General features: G+C 41.9%; 1 long non-coding RNA gene across 1 annotated transcript in view; it reads right to left on the reverse strand.

The window, feature by feature from the left end:
* Nucleotides 1-17639, reverse strand: part of LOC139049699 (uncharacterized) — a 49070-nt gene that overhangs the window by 14702 nt on the left and 16729 nt on the right. Inside the window, exon 3 of the long non-coding RNA XR_011508506.1 lies at nt 11052-11757. This is a non-coding gene — a long non-coding RNA (uncharacterized lncRNA). The remainder of the gene's footprint in view (nt 1-11051; nt 11758-17639) is intronic.

Here is a 17639-nt window from a genome sequence, read left to right on the forward strand (position 1 = left end):
TCTGAAAAGCTCAAATCGCATGCATACAATACCGCCTCAGCAAACGCATTTGCACTCAGGCAAAGTTACATGACTGAAAAACCAATTTCTCCAAATGAGTTGTGGTTTAAAGCAAGAGCCTATAGCCCATTAGAACGTCGACACGATCCTTTTCACTCGCTTCTCTGCAAAGCTGTATTTCTGAGGATACATTACGCCCCGTGCAAGTGAACATATGCTGACACTAACCTAAACAATTGACAAACGAACAGGCGCATATAAGCTATCGCAAAAAAAAAACGCTAGGCTATAGTCTATTCGAATCTCAACTTATTGCTGTTCACTCATATCTCTGAAAAGCTCAAATCGCATGCATACAATACCGCCTCAGCAAACGCATTTGCACTCAGCCTAACTTACATGACTGAAAAACCAATTTGTCCAAATGAGTTGTGGTTGAAAGTATCAGCCTATAGCCCCTTAGAACCTCGACAAGATCCTTTTCACTCGCTTCTCCGCAAAGCTGAATTTCTAAGGATTCATTACACCCGGTTCAAGTGAACATATGCTGACACTAGCCTAAACGATTGACAAACGAATAGGCGCATATTACCTATCGCAAAAAAAATGCTAGGCTATAGCCTGTTCGAATCTCAAGTCAGTGTTGTTCACTCATATCTCTGAAAAGCTCAAATTGGATGCGTACAACACCGCCTCAGCAAACGCATTTGCACTCAGGCTAACTTATATGACTGAAAAACCTATTTGTCCAAATGCGTTGTGGTTAAAAGCATCAGCCTATAGCCCATTAGATCCTCGACACGATCCTTTTCTCTCGCTTCTCTGCCAAGCTGAATTTCTAAGGATACATTACGCCCCGTGCAAGTGAACTTATGCTGACACTAACCTAAACGATGGACAAACGAACAGGCGCATACTAGCTATCGAAAAAAAAAACGCTAAGCAATAGCCTGTTCGAATCTCATCTCATTGCTGTTCACTCATATCTCTCAAAAGCTGAAATTGGATGCATGCAACACTACCTGAGAAAACGCATTTACACTCAGCTAATTTACATGACTGAAAAACCAATTTGCCCGAATGAGTTGTGGTTAAAAGCATCAGCCTATAGCCCATTAGATCCTCGACACGATCCTTTTCTCTCGCTTCTCTGCAAAGCTGAATTTCTAAGGATACATTACGCCCTGTGTAAGTGAACATATGATGACACTAACCTAAACGATGGACAAACGAACAGGCGCTTACTAGCTATCGAAAAAAAAAAACGCTAGGCAATAGCCTGTTCGAATCTCATCTCATTGCTGTTCACTCATATCTCTCAAAAGCTGAAATTGGATGCATGCAACACTGCCTGAGAAAACGCATTTACACTCAGCTAATTTACATGACTGAAAAACCAATTTGCCCGAATGACTTGTGGTTAAAAGCATCAGCCTATAGCCCATTAGAACCTTGACACTTTCATTTTCACTCGCTTCTCTGGAAAGCTGAATTTCTAAGGATACACTACGCCCCGTGCACGTGAACTTATGCTGACACTAACCTAAACGAATGACAAACGAATAGGCACATATAAGCTATCGCACAAAAAGGAAAAACGCTAGGCTATAGCCTGTTCGAATCTCAACTCATTGCTGTTCACTCACATCTCTGAGAAGCTCAAATTGGATGCATACAACACCACCTCAGCAAACGCATTTGCACTCAGGCAAACTTAAATGACTGAAAAACCAATTTGTCCAAATGAGTTGTGGTTAAAAGCATCAACCTATAGCCCATTACAACCTCAACACGATCCTTTTCACTCGCTTCTCTGCAAAGCTGAATTTCTAAGGATAGATTACGCCCCGTGCAATTGAACTTATGCTCATACTAACTTAAACGATTGACAAACGAATAGGCATATATTAGCTATTGCACAAAATGGAAAAACGCTAGGCTATAGCCTGTTCGAATCTCAACTCAATGCTCTTCATTGATATCTCTGAAAAGCTGAAATTGCATGCATTCAACACTGCCTCAGAAAACGCATTTACACAAAACTAATTTACATGACTGAAAAACCAATTTGCCCAAATGAGTTGTGTTTAAAGGGATCAGCTTTTAGCCCATTAGAACCTCGACACGATCCTTTTCACTCGCGTCTCTGCAAAGCTGTATCTCTGAGGATACATTACGCCCCGTGTAATGAACATATGATGACACTAACCTAAACGATTGACAAACGAATAGGCACATATTATCAATCGCACAAAAAGGAAAAACGCTAGGCTATAGATTGTTCGAATCTCAACTCATTGCTGTTAACTGATATCTCTGAAAAGATCAAATTGGATGCATACAACACCGCCTCAGCAAACGCATTTTCACTCAGGCAAACTTACCCGACTGAAAAACCAATTTGCTCAAATGAGTTGTGTTTAAAGGGATCAGCCTTTAGCCCATTATAACCTCGACACGATCATTTTCACTCGTTTCTCTGCAAAGCTGCATTTCTAAGGATACATTACGCCCCGTGTAAGTGAACATATGCTGACACTAACCTAAACCATTGACAAACGAAAAGGCGCATATTAGCTATCGCAAAAAAAAAAACGCTAGGCCATAGCCTGTTCGAATCTCAACTCATTGCTTTTCACTTATATCTCTGAACAGCTCAAATTGGATGGATACAACACCACCTTAGCAAACGCATTTGCACTCAGGCTAACTTACATGACTGAAAAACAGTTTGTCCAAATGAGTTGTGGTTAAAAGCATCAGCCTATAGCCCATTACAACCTCAACACGATCCTTTTCACTCGCTTCTCTGCAAAGCTGAATTTCTAAGGATAGATTACGCCCCGTGCAATTGAACTTATGCTCATACTAACTTAAACGATTGACAAACGAATAGGCATATATTAGCTATTGCACAAAATGGAAAACCGCTAGGCTATAGCCTGTTCGAATCTCAACTCAATGCTCTTCATTGATATCTCTGAAAAGCTGAAATTGCATGCATTCAACACTGCCTCAGAAAACGCATTTACACAAAACTAATTTACATGACTGAAAAACCAATTTGCCCAAATGAGTTGTGTTTAAAGGGATCAGCTTTTAGCCCATTAGAACCGCGACACGATCCTTTTCACTCGCGTCTCTGCAAAGCTGTATCTCTGAGGATACATTACGCCCCGTGTAATGAACATATGATGACACTAACCTAAACGATTGACAAACGAATAGGCACATATTATCAATCGCACAAAAAGGAAAAACGCTAGGCTATAGATTGTTCGAATCTCAACTCATTGCTGTTAACTGATATCTCTGAAAAGCTCAAATTGGATGCGTACAACACCGCCTCAGCAAACGCATTTGCACTCAGGCTAACTTATATGACTGAAAAACCTATTTGTCCAAATGCGTTGTGGTTAAAAGCATCAGCCTATAGCCCATTAGATCCTCGACACGATCCTTTTCTCTCGCTTCTCTGCCAAGCTGAATTTCTAAGGATACATTACGCCCCGTGCAAGTGAACTTATGCTGACACTAACCTAAACGATGGACAAACGAACAGGCGCATACTAGCTATCGAAAAAAAAAACGCTAAGCAATAGCCTGTTCGAATCTCATCTCATTGCTGTTCACTCATATCTCTTAAAAGCTCGAATTGGATGCATACAACACTGCCTGAGCAAACGCATTTACACTCAGCCAATTTACATGGCTGAAAAACAAATTTGCCCAAATGAGTTGTGGTTGAAAGTATCAGCCTATAGCCCCTTAGAACCTCGACAAGATCCTTTTCACTCGCTTCTCCGCAAAGCTAAATTTCTAAGGATACATTACGCCCCGTGGAAGTAAACATATGCTGACACTAACCTAAACAATTGACAAACGAATAGGCGCATATAAGCTATCGCAAAAAAGAGGCTAGGCTATAGCCTGTTCGAATCTCGGCTAAGTGCTGTTCACTCATATCTCTCAAAAGCTGAAATTGGATGCATGCAACATTGCCTGAGAAAACGCATTTACACTCAGCTAAATTACATGACTGAAAAACCAATCTGCGCAAATGAGTTGTGTTTACAGGGATCAGCCTTAACCCTTTAGAACCTCGACACGTTCCTTTTCACTCGCTTCTCTGCAAAGCTGAATTTCTAAGGATACATTACGCCCCGTGTAAGTGAACATATGCTGACACTAACCTAAACGATTGACAATCAAATATACACATATTAGACATCGCACAAAAAATCGCTAGGCTATAGCCTGTTCGAATCTCAACTCATTGCTGTTCACTCATATCTCTGAAAAGCTCAAATTGGATGCATAGAACACCGCCTCAGCAAACGCATTTGCACTCAGGCTAACTTAAATGACTGAAAAACCAATTTGTGCAAATGGGTTGTGGTTTAAAGCAACAGCCTATAGCCCATTAGAACCTCGACACGATCCTTTTCACTCGCTTCTCTGCAAAGCTAAATTTCTAAGGATACATTACGCCCCGTGCAAGTGAACTTATTCTGATACTAACCTAAACGATCGACAAACGCATAGGCACATATTAGCTATCGCACAAAAAGGAAAAACGCTAGGCTATGGCCTGTTCGAATCTCAACTCATTGCTGTTCACTGATATCTCTTAAAAGACCAAATTGGATGCATACAACACCGCCTCAGCAAACGCATTTGCACTCAGTCAAACTTACATGACTGAAAAACCAATTTGCTCAAATGAGTTGTGTTTAGAGGGATCAGCCTTTAGCCCATTAGAACCTCGACACAATCCTTTTCACTTGCTTCTCTGTAAAGCTTAATTTCTAAGGATACATTACGCCCCGTGCAAGTGAACTTATGCTGATACTAACCTAAACGATTGACAAAAGAATAGGCACATATTACGTATCGCACAAAAAGGAAAAACGCTATGCTATAGCCTGTTCGAATCTCAACTCATTGCTGTTAACTGATGTCTCTGAAAAGATCAAATTCGATGCATACAACACCGCCTCAGAAAACGCATTTTCACTCAGGCAAACTTACATGACTGAAAAACCAATTTGCTCAAATGAGTTGTGTTTAACGGGATCAGCCTTTAGCCCATTAGAACCTCGACACGATCCTTTTCAATCGTTTCTCTGCAAAGCTGAATTTCTAAGGATACATTGCACCCCGTGTAAGTTAACATATGCTGACACTAACCTAAACCATTGACAAACGAACAGGCGCATATTAGCTATCGCAAAAAAAACGCTAGGCTATAGCCTGTTCGAATCTCAACTCATTGCTGTTCACTCATCTCCCTGAAAAGCTCAAGTTGGATGCATACAACACCGCCTCAGCAAACGCACATTCACTCAGGCTAACTTACATGACTTAAAAGCCAATTTGTCCAAATGGGTTGTGGTTAAAAGCATTAGCCTATAGCCCATTAGAACCTCGACACGATCATTTTCACTCGCTTCTCTGCAAAGCTGAATTTGTAAGGATACCTTACGCCCCGTGCTAGTGAACTTATGCTGATACTAACCTAAACGATTGACAAACAAATAGGCACATATTAGCTATCGCACAAAAAGGAAAAACGCAAAGCTATAGCTTGTTCGAATCTCAACTCATTGCTCTTCATTGATATCTCTGAAAAGCTGAAATTGCATGCATTCAACACTGCCTCAGAAAACGCATTTACACAAAACTAATTTACATGACTGAAAAACCAATTTGCCCAAATGAGTTGTGTTTAAAGGGATCAGCTTTTAGCCCATTAGAACCTCGACACGATCCTTTTCACTCGCGTCTCTGCAAAGCTGTATCTCTGAGGATACATTACGCCCCGTGTAATGAACATATGATGACACTAACCTAAACGATTGACAAACGAATAGGCACATATTATCAATCGCACAAAAAGGCAAAACGCTAGGCTATAGATTGTTCGAATCTCAACTCATTGCTGTTAACTGATATCTCTGAAAAGCTCAAATTGGATGCGTACAACACCGCCTCAGCAAACGCATTTGCACTCAGGCTAACTTATATGACTGAAAAACCTATTTGTCCAAATGCGTTGTGGTTAAAAGCATCAGCCTATAGCCCATTTGATCCTCGACACGATCCTTTTCTCTCGCTTCTCTGCCAAGCTGAATTTCTAAGGATACATTACGCCCCGTGCAAGTGAACTTATGCTGACACTAACCTAAACGATGGACAAACGAACAGGCGCATACTAGCTATCGAAAAAAAAAACGCTAAGCAATAGCCTGTTCGAATCTCATCTCATTGCTGTTCACTCATATCTCTTAAAAGCTCGAATTGGATGCATACAACACTGCCTGAGCAAACGCATTTACACTCAGCCAATTTACATGGCTGAAAAACAAATTTGCCCAAATGAGTTGTGGTTGAAAGTATCAGCCTATAGCCCCTTAGAACCTCGACAAGATCCTTTTCACTCGCTTCTCCGCAAAGCTAAATTTCTAAGGATACATTACGCCCCGTGGAAGTAAACATATGCTGACACTAACCTAAACAATTGACAAACGAATAGGCGCATATAAGCTATCGCAAAAAAGAGGCTAGGCTATAGCCTGTTCGAATCTCGGCTAAGTGCTGTTCACTCATATCTCTCAAAAGCTGAAATTGGATGCATGCAACATTGCCTGAGAAAACGCATTTACACTCAGCTAAATTACATGACTGAAAAACCAATCTGCGCAAATGAGTTGTGTTTACAGGGATCAGCCTTAACCCTTTAGAACCTCGACACGTTCCTTTTCACTCGCTTCTCTGCAAAGCTGAATTTCTAAGGATACATTACGCCCCGTGTAAGTGAACATATGCTGACACTAACCTAAACGATTGACAATCAAATATACACATATTAGACATCGCACAAAAAATCGCTAGGCTATAGCCTGTTCGAATCTCAACTCATTGCTGTTCACTCATATCTCTGAAAAGCTCAAATTGGATGCATAGAACACCGCCTCAGCAAACGCATTTGCACTCAGGCTAACTTAAATGACTGAAAAACCAATTTGTGCAAATGGGTTGTGGTTTAAAGCAACAGCCTATAGCCCATTAGAACCTCGACACGATCCTTTTCACTCGCTTCTCTGCAAAGCTAAATTTCTAAGGATACATTACGCCCCGTGCAAGTGAACTTATTCTGATACTAACCTAAACGATCGACAAACGAATAGGCACATATTAGCTATCGCACAAAAAGGAAAAACGCTAGGCTATGGCCTGTTCGAATCTCAACTCATTGCTGTTCACTGATATCTCTTAAAAGACCAAATTGGATGCATACAACACCGCCTCAGCAAACGCATTTGCACTCAGTCAAACTTACATGACTGAAAAACCAATTTGCTCAAATGAGTTGTGTTTAGAGGGATCAGCCTTTAGCCCATTAGAACCTCGACACAATCCTTTTCACTTGCTTCTCTGTAAAGCTTAATTTCTAAGGATACATTACGCCCCGTGCAAGTGAACTTATGCTGATACTAACCTAAACGATTGACAAAAGAATAGGCACATATTACGTATCGCACAAAAAGGAAAAACGCTATGCTATAGCCTGTTCGAATCTCAACTCATTGCTCTTCACTCATATCTCTGAAAAGCTCAAATTGGATGCATAGAACACCGCCTCAGCAAACGCATTTGCACTCAGGCTAACTTAAATGACTGAAAAACCAATTTGTGCAAATGGGTTGTGGTTTAAAGCAACAGCCTATAGCCCATTAGAACCTCGACACGATCCTTTTCACTCGCTTCTCTGCAAAGCTAAATTTCTAAGGATACATTACGCCCCGTGCAAGTGAACTTATTCTGATACTAACCTAAACGATCGACAAACGCATAGGCACATATTAGCTATCGCACAAAAAGGAAAAACGCTAGGCTATGGCCTGTTCGAATCTCAACTCATTGCTGTTCACTGATATCTCTTAAAAGACCAAATTGGATGCATACAACACCGCCTCAGCAAACGCATTTTCACTCAGGCAAACTTACATGACTGAAAAACCAATTTGCTCAAATGAGTTGTGTTTAACGGGATCAGCCTTTAGCCCATTAGAACCTCGACACGATCCTTTTCACTCGTTTCTCTGCAAAGCTGAATTTCTAAGGATACATTGCACCCCGTGTAAGTTAACATATGCTGACACTAACCTAAACCATTGACAAACGAACAGGCGCATATTAGCTATCGCAAAAAAAACGCTAGGCTATAGCCTGTTCGAATCTCAACTCATTGCTGTTCACTCATCTCACTGAAAAGCTCAAGTTGGATGCATACAACACCGCCTCAGCAAACGCACATTCACTCAGGCTAACTTACATGACTTAAAAGCCAATTTGTCCAAATGGGTTGTGGTTAAAAGCATTAGCCTATAGCCCATTAGAACCTCGACACGATCATTTTCACTCGCTTCTCTGCAAAGCTGAATTTGTAAGGATACCTTACGCCCCGTGCTAGTGAACTTATGCTGATACTAACCTAAACGATTGACAAACAAATAGGCACATATTAGCTATCGCACAAAAAGGAAAAACGCAAAGCTATAGCTTGTTCGAATCTCAACTCATTGCTGTTAACTGATATCTCTTAAAAGACCAAATTGGATGCATACAACACCGCCTCAGCAAACGAAGTTGCACTCAGTCAAACTTACATGACTGAAAAACCAATTTGCTCAAATGAGTTATGCTTAAAGGGATCAGCCTTTAGCCCATTAGAACCTCGACACGATCCTTTCCACTCGCTTCTCTGCAAAGCTGAATTTCTAAGCATACATCACGCCTCGTGCTAGTGAACTTATGCTGATACTAACCTAAACGATTGACAAACGATTAGGCACATATTATCTATTGCACAAAAACGAAAAACGCTTGGCTATAGCCTGTTCGAATCTCAACTCATTGCTGTTCACTGATATTTCTGAAAAGCTGAAATTGCATGCATAGAACACTGCCTCAGAAAACGCATTTACACTAAGCTAATTTACATGACTGAAAAACCAATTCGCCCAAATGAGTTGCGGTTTAGAGTACCAGCCTATAGACCAGTAGAACCTCGACACGATTATTTTCACTCGCTTCTCTGCAAAGCTGAATTTCTAAGGATACATCACGCCCCGTGCAAGTGAACTTATGCTGATACTAACCTAAACGATTGACAAACGAATACGCACATATTAGCTATCGCACAAAAAGGAAAAACTCTTGGCTATAGCCTGTTCGAATCTCAACTCATTGCTGTACACTCATAGCTCTGAAAAGCTCAAGTTGGATGCATACAACACCGCCTCAGCAAACGCACATTCACTCAGGCTAACTTACATGACTTAAAAGCCAATTTGTCCAAATGGGTTGTGGTTAAAAGCATTAGCCTATAGCCCATTAGAACCTCGACACGATCATTTTCACTCGCTTCTCTGCAAAGCAGAATTTGTAAGGATACCTTACGCCCCGTGCTAGTGAACTTATGCTGATACTAACCTAAACGATTGACAAACAAATAGGCACATATTAGCTATCGCACAAAAAGGAAAAACGCAAAGCTATAGCTTGTTCGAATCTCAACTCATTGCTGTTAACTGATATCTCTGAAAAGATCAAATCGGATGCATACAACACCGCCTCAGCAAACGCATTTTCACTCAGGCAAACTTACCTGACTGAAAAACCAATTTGCTCAAATGAGTTGTGTTTAAAGGGATCAGCCTTTAGCCCATTATAACCTCGACACGATCCTTTTCACTCGTTTCTCTGCAAAGCTGAATTTCTAAGGATACATTACGCCCCGTGCAAGTGATCTTATGCTGATACTAACCTAAACAATTGACAAACGAATAGGCACATATTATTTATCGCACAAAAAGGAAAAACGCTAGGCTATAGCTTGTTCGAACCTAAACTCATTGCTGTTCACTGACATCTCTGAAAAGCTCAAATTGGATGCATACAACTTCCTCAGCAAACGCATTTGCACTCAGGCAAAGTTACATGACTGAAAAACCAATTTCTCCAAATGAGTTGTGGTTTAAAGCAAGAGCCTATAGCCCATTAGAACGTCGACACGATCCTTTTCACTCGCTTCTCTGCAAAGCTGTATTTCTGAGGATACATTACGCCCCGTGTAAGTGAACATATGATGACACTAACCTAAACCATTGACAAACGAATATGCACATCTGACACATCGCATAAAAAAAATCGCTAGGCTATAGCCTGTTCGAATATCAACTCATTGCTGTTCACTCATATCTCTGAAAAGCTCAAATCGCATGCATACAACACCGCCTCAGCAAACGCATTTGCACTCAGGCTAACTTACATGACTGAAAAGCCAGTTTGTCCAAATGAGTTGTGGTTAAAAGCACCAGCCTATAGCCCAGTAGAACCTCGACATGAACCTTTTCACTCACTTCACTGCAATGCTGAATGTCTATGGATACCTTACGCCCCGTGCAAGTGAACATATGCTGACACTAACCTAAACAATTGACAAACGAACAGGCGCATATAAGCTATCGCAAAAAAAAAACGCTAGGCTATAGTCTATTCGAATCTCAACTCATTGCTGTTCACTCATATCTCTGAAAAGCTCAAATCGCATGCATACAATACCGCCTCAGCAAACGCATTTGCACTCAGCCTAACTTACATGACTGAAAAACCAATTTGTCCAAATGAGTTGTGGTTTAAAGCAACAGCCTATAGCGCATTAGTACCTCGACACCATCCTTGTCACTCGCTTCTCTGCAAAGCTGAATTTCTAAGGATACATTACGCCCCGTGCAAGTGAACTTGCTGATACTAACCTAAAGGATTGACAAAATAATAGGCTCATATTATCTATCGCACAAAAAGGAAAAATGCTAGGCTATAGCTTCCTAAGCGTCATGACGTTATGACGCTACCTTCCTAAGCGTCATAAGAACCGTTGGCGTCCTCGAGTGTGAGTGAAATTGTTTTTACGCAATTTCCTTTGCAGAGTGAAAGTATTCGGAAAGATTAAAACGCCAGGCGCGCGTCTTCGATGCGCTAACCTTGCTGGTGCGGCTGGTAGAGTCGGCCATCATGCTGCTTCCCACGCTGGTCCTGGTGAGAATGCAGGAAAGGCCAGCAATGTCACTGCTTGACAGATGGGTCCACGACACAATCAGGTCGATCTCGTGCCGTTCGTTCGTGGTACCGATGAAATAAACGAAGAAAAAAAGAAAATATTACGCGCGTATGTGAGGAGCACACAGACAAAGGTGGGCACAGGAAACCATGAGGTTCTACTCTTATCACTACGTCAAACGTCGCAGTGATCTCCCACAAAATTTCAGTCGTCAATTGTCTTGGGTACTCCAAGAAGTGTAACTCAATATGCCATCAGTTCTTTTCGTTCTTTTTTATTTGTCGCGCAGAGAAAGACTTCGCTACTTGTACTAGGTTGCGCGTGACTGCGTCAGCTGCAACCTAGCGACGAAAGGACAGAACGACAAGTCCTAAATGTGTCCGCCGTTGATAATATCTTTTTTTATTTTTCGGTTGGCATGTTGCAAATTTAGGTGTGTATTATGAAGCGACCAATTGTGGAGATAGTTCCACTTTCGCCAGACTCACACCCCGGACACAATGATGTATACAGCCGACAGCACTCTTGACACCTCGCGAAAATAGCCAGCTTTGCAGAGCGCCATAACCGCCCTCGGTCGTGTGCAGGAAACAGGCGAACCCGATCGAAGCACGCAAGGACAGCACCAGCTACGAGCAAATGAATCATTATGAAAAAGTTACAAATATATGCTTTGTCTCATTAGAGAAAAAAGCAAAACGCACGAACAAAGCGCAAAATAGTAGGTTGTGAAGAAGGGCCTAAGCTCCAATTCCGCAAACGCCACGATACCGCAACTCCTGACAGGAGAGAACCGAAGCCCTGCGATGCTAACACATCGCAAACCGAAGCGCCGTAGTTTACCTCAAATATCTCTCTCATTTTATTTTATTATTATGAATATGCAAGATTCGTGTGAGTCTCTAATTTCGACGATGACTGTGCGCCTGGAAGCTGGACGGCAACATATTCGTCTGACATGTTGCTTACGCTCATTCGACCTTGCTTAACGCACTTCGCAGATTTCCTTACGTGATCCCCGATTGTCGAATATCAGAGTTCACCTTCCACCTATTCCACATTAAGGACTGCAGTGCTTGTGATAAGATTCGCTAAAAGGATCAAGTCGTGGCTATAATCCCGCGAGATTATTGGTGCCAAAATTATAACGTGCATATCATTACGATATGCAATTCTTTTTTCGATTATGGTAATTCGCAAGTAACGTATTGCATAACTGCTATGGTGTAGCTCAGCCGACAGATTAAGACGAAGGTTGAATATCAATGGACATTAAGGAAATGGGATAGCCTAACTGACTTTGATCATGGCAAGTAAATTTACAGCAAAGTAAAATCAGTTGGATCCCATACGGTACGCGTTGCGAAATCAGAACAGCTTACCGCTATCCTTGAAAAGGGTATGGGCACCAATATAAGGAGCATACTTGGGGTTTAACAAACTTATGCGGAAAAATGTTAGGAATATTGTTCAGAGACAAGAAGAATGAGATGTGCATTAGTTAGCAAACATCGGGCAGCCAATATATGCGTAAATATTAAGAGGAAAATGTGGAGCTGGACGGTCCACGTAACGCATAGGGGAGATAACGGGAGGTGCATTAAAGTTTACAGACTGAGTGCCAAGGGAAGTGCAGTCGAGAACCGCAGGAGATTAGGTGGTGTGATAAAAATAGAAAGTTGGGGGGCAGACTTCATATGCAATCAGCTGGCGCAAGTCAAAGGTTATGAAAATCTCTGGGAGAGTACATAAATAGGCTGATGGGGGGTGATGACGGCTATATTTTTTTCCTTGGGTATGGCTGCGGTCATGAAACATTTTTTATGTTGCACTGCAGCTTGGCAAATATTGTTACTCTGCCTTTGGATCCGTTTGCTTGCTTATTTTATCATATTAACCCTTAGTCAATGCTCGATGCAGAAGCCTGTAAGGTATGATGGATAAATAAATAAAAAAATAAATACTACAATATTCACAAGCTTTGCTGCAATTAAAACACTAAATCAAGTGGCTACACAGCGTCAAACATCAATGTCACATGGTCAAACATTTTCTTATGCTTCGCGAGGGAAATATGGCGATAAAATGTGTATGCACAAAGAGGTATTACGTACGTCTAGTTATATTATGGACACTGTACCACAGTTTCTGGAGGTTGGGCCGAGAATTGACACGCCCAGTGGCGCATACACAGTGTCATATAATCAATCAAGTTCCCTGAGTGATCACTAAAATGTAATATGCCAATCATATCGACGTCTGTGAACTTCAAAGATACTTGAGTGCCTATATTAGATGTTAAGGTGTTATGTAGGAATTTACTCCTAATCACTACCATCTTACTACTACCTTATTGGTGGTCAGCATGCAGAGGCTATATAGGCCTGTTTGATGGTGCCTGCACTCGACACGCATACAGGTGATCAATCGTACGTTTTACAGAATTTCTAAAAAACTCTTGTGGTAGATGGCGTAATTTTATTCCGCCATCTGAAGTATTTCAAGAAGCTGACAATAATTTCACAAAAAACCGACGTACAATCAACTAATCGGCGAAAGTTCACGAAGATCAGTTTATGGCACATGTTGTGATTAGGTTGCAAGGCATATCCACTAGGAACCAATTTTGATGACGGCATGGGTTTCACCATCTGCCACACGCGATATTTAAAAATTCTGCACAATATAAAAATTATCACCCGATATAGTTTTCTATACATATATCCACAAATATGTCAGCCCGACCGACCGGCTCAGCAGCAGCAGCCACGTTAAACCCGGGCGAGTGGGCAGTGGAAGATTCGCTTTAACATACATATCTAAATAATTGCGAAAGCTGAGAAATGCAAATATCAAAGGTGCTCCTTTTACACCGGTTAGGTACTTCAGGTTATCTGATCGGCGGGTTGCCGCCTGCCTGCCTGCCTACTTATCTCGAAACCTAATTAACAACAGTGTGCGAGTGTGTGTGCACATGAGTGTGTGCTCATCTGGCCTGTGTGCGAGAGAGAGAGAGAATACGAAGGCAATGGTACGACGACGTCCACACAGCCACAGGAATGAAAACGGCGTTGAAGCAGGACAAAAATTACGGCGACGCCGCGGTGACAGCGACAGCACAAACACTGCGACCATGCCACAAGGACTAACACTGCAAGACGACCACGCGGCCGACGCGGTCATGACGACAGCGACAAAGCTTGACTATGACGTCAACATGACGGCGATGACAACCACTTCAGGGGCTTAAAGAATACAGCACCGTAAAGGCTACAGTGAGATACGGAAACGATTACGATGACGGCTTGACGAGAATGACAAAGCAGATGACAATGACACCAACATGCTGAGCATGACAGCCACAAGATTACAAAGTCACGACGACATGATGACGATGCGATTGTGACTGTGACGTTGGTCGCACAAGTGCTTAACTGCTGTGGCAGGAAGAAAATGCAGAAATCATCGGCGATGATTATCAGCGTGTAAATAGCCCGAACTAAGAACCTAACGAATGACTGAAGGAGCAAACTAACAAAAGAGTGAAGGAATGAACGAACGAAAGACTGCAGGAGCGAACTAACGAACGAACGAACCATTGACTGAATGATTGAAAAAAAACGAACGAGCGAACTAAGAACGAACTAAGAACGAACGTTTTCTTTGCCGAATCCGAAAATCAATCATCGACCACCGAACAACGACAAAAACGGTCGAAAGGGGAAAGAAAGCTATTCGTGTGAAAGTTGCAACCAGACGCATTCAACAGTGCACAAGGCCGTTGTCGACCCCTACCGCTGTTAAGCATCATCATAAATGACGACGCATGTGCTATTCATGCCTATGATGGCCATTTTCTCCTCCCACAGATGTTTAGTTATGCCACCGACGACATAGTCATCACCCAGGCATCATGTCAGCGTCGTTGTGTCGCAATCTTGTTGTCGTCCTCAGAATGTCACTGACGCCTATTAGTAGTGGCAATGGTATTTTACTATTACTATTGTTGTATTATTATAGGTTGGTAACAGAATGTAAGAAAATACCTCTGAGTATGAAACGACAGAGAAGTGAAAATGGAGTTGCCGGAAGCTACAAACAGACGTGAACACAAGACAGAAGGTTCATATTGAACACAAATGTTTCAAAAGTTGTCCACAAAGAAATGAGGAAACAAAATGTTATGCGATACACTGGCCTCACCAATAAAGCAGCCTGGCCACGTAAACTCGATCGTTCTAAATTTTTTTCTAGTGCTTTGACCTACGGCGAAGAATCTCTTCCTTCCCAAATGATACGATCGCTTTTCAGATATTCAGAGGCCTGAGGACGTAGGTTATACAGCAGAGGATACATGGTCCTCTGGGACCACTTTCGCAATGCTTCAAAACCACGCTATATCAAGATTACGAGTGTCTCTAATACGACCCGAGTACATATGAATACGAATGTGTCGTACTTTTCACTGCATAACCCTGTCATTACCGTTCTACTCGAAAAGGAACACACATCACACTTGTACTCGTCGCATCGATACACAGACATTAACACTGTGCACCCATCTCGTTTGGTGTTTGCATTTCGGAATAGCTTGCGAACGCTGCGACGCACCAATATACGTATTGTGCGAGGTGAAGCCTATGCATCAATATTGCATGAATTTACTCACTGTATGAATAAAATTCAACGTCGCCGTTAGTTGTATAGCGTTTAATAAAAAAGCGTTGCTTCGAACAGATTTCAACATGAGTCTTGAAGATTATTATTATTATTGTTTTGCATGACCCACGTTTTTCGGCGTATTACCGATTCGCAATTTTTTCCCACCGATGGTGCCACGAAAGCAATCAGTAAGAAGGCGAAAGCTCGGCAGATGTATAGCTAGGCAGATGTATAGCTTAGCTGCCCACAGTATTCCTTGAATTCACTATCAGTTTGGAATAGCGTTTCGTAATACGGAACGAACAGGTTACTTTTTCTACGCGTCAACATCAAATTCAGCGACGTGCTGCACTGAACAAGAAGCTGCAGTGCATTTGACTATCCATTGATACGCCTACTTCACTGGTACCAAAAATGAAGCGCTTACAGCAAAAATCAGCGTAATAGAACTTCGCATATAGTGGCTACACAAAAGGTTGATTGAGCGTAATTGCGTCAAAACAGTTGCAAGCATTGTGCTCACCTCATCAACTGGGACACGAAACTTGACTCGGCTACGAGTTCCCGAGCTGCCTGAACCAAGCCCAGAATTCCAATTCAAATTTACGTGCAAAATCCAAGATATGATTATGAGGCACGGCGTAGTGCCGGACTCCGGTTTAATTTCGACCACCCGGGGGTTTTCTAACGAGCACTCAATGCTCACTACGCAGGTATTCGATGATGTTGATCTACGAACTCGTCCAACTTGACGTTTTTGTAAAGAAATTATGATAGAAATAAACAGACTTTTGCATCATGTGAATCCTTAAGGCACGTGCATTCTTATGATAAGCAGTAGACCAGGCCGCTAGAACAGCTGATCACTAAGCCGGCAGGGTGGATAGAGAGATACCAGGTCTTTACAACAGCTGGCCATTAGGCCCGTAGAATTGACAGCAAGATACCACTTCGGAAGAACGGGTGGCACAAGGTTGACGGCAAGACACCAGGCTGATAGAAGAGCTGGCCACTAAGTCCGCTGTACGGGCAGCAATATACAAGTAGGCAAGAACTGCTCGTCACCAGGTCTGCAGGGCGGGAACCAAGACACCAGGCCACTTGAGCACCCCAGTCGCCCTAGTTGGCGTAAACAAAAATCATTGAAGAGCGGCGCATACGTAAAGGAATATGGACACTGACTAAAGATAACGTTAAACAAGTTGTATTACCCTATAATAGTATAGTTCTATGTGAAGCTCAAATACCACCCATCCATCACTGCCCCTGCAAATGATGTTTGCAGATACTAGCTTAACTGATTAATAAACGAATTTGCGCAAGTAAATTATAGGGGAAAGAACATCAGCCTATAATAGTGTAGTTCCATGTGAAGCTAAAATTCCACCCATCAATCACTGCCCCTGAAAAGCATGTTTACAGATACTAGCTTAACTGATTAATAAATGTATTTGCGCAATCATAGGGGAAAGAACATTAGCCTATAATAGTATAGTTCTATGTGAAGCTCAAATACCAACCACCCATCACTTCCCCTGCAAAGCACGTTTACAGATACTAGCTTAACTGATTAATAGACGGATTTGCGCAATTACAGGAGAAAGAACATCAGCCTATAATAGTATATATAGTTCTGTGTGAAGCTCAAATTCCACTCATCTATCGCTGCCCCTGCAAGGCATGTTTACAGATACTAGCTTTACTGATTAATAAACGAATTTGCGCAAGTAAATTATAGGGGAAAGAGCATTAGCTTATAATAGTATAGTTCTATGTGAAGCTGAAATACCAACCATCCATCACTTCCCCTGCAAACCATGTTTACAGATACTAGCTTAACTGATTAATA

Source organism: Dermacentor albipictus, chromosome 9 (genome assembly GCF_038994185.2).
Source record: "Dermacentor albipictus isolate Rhodes 1998 colony chromosome 9, USDA_Dalb.pri_finalv2, whole genome shotgun sequence".
NCBI lineage: Eukaryota > Metazoa > Arthropoda > Arachnida > Ixodida > Ixodidae > Dermacentor > Dermacentor albipictus.